Below are 857 nucleotides of genomic sequence, written 5' to 3'. Positions count from 1 at the left end.
GACAGATAGACAGACAGACAGACAGACAGACAGATAGACAGACAGAGAGACAGACAGACAGACAGACAGATAGACAGAGAGACAGACAAGAACCGTTGAGAATAAGAAGGACCAAGCTCATGTTGGCATACTGGGTACATCTGCAGGGCCATAAAAAATCTCATCCAGCAAAGTCCAAACTAGAGGACAGCTCAGACAACACAGTCTCACTCCTAGAACATCAGATAGCGACTGTCGGTAAGGGCCCTTCAGTGTCAGTCACTGACGGAAAATGGGGCCCTTCAGCGTCAGTCACTGACGGAGAGGGGGTTCAGTTCACTACAATGTTAAGCCGTCCCCGGCGATATGTGACGTTCAGAGCGGGTGCTCCAGCAGCCCATTCACTCCTGTATTAACCCGACCACGGCTCTAATGGACCATGTGAGCGTCCTATTGGATAGTTATTAGGAAGATTTTATGGCCAGACAGACGTTTCAATGACGTCAGGTTGCTAGGGGCTACGGCTGAAAGACGCCGTGACCACCTGTCCCATTGGATAACGGAGGACCTATCACCCGGAAGTACTGTCCTTACTGTACTATTGTTTATGTTGTAATGTCATAATGTTGTTGACAATAAAGTTTGTTAAAAAAACAACAACAACAACAACAACAATTTATGTCCCACAATGTGAACTCCAAACAATTCATGTTGTAAACATTTTCTTACTGATGTGATATGACAGTATACATAATATGCTCATTTAATTTTTCCCTCTGTACCGCAGTGTAAAATGGTCGTATCTTTATAAATAAAGATTTGTATTCAAAAGTGCGCCATCAAACTCTTTTTTTTTAAATAAATCTTTATTAAATCTT

This window comes from Morone saxatilis, unplaced genomic scaffold (assembly GCF_004916995.1).
Source record: "Morone saxatilis isolate NCDOM2014 unplaced genomic scaffold, NCSU_SB_2.0 Contig5, whole genome shotgun sequence".
In the NCBI taxonomy this organism is placed as follows: domain Eukaryota; kingdom Metazoa; phylum Chordata; class Actinopteri; family Moronidae; genus Morone; species Morone saxatilis.
Note: the sequence above shows the minus strand (reverse complement) of the source record.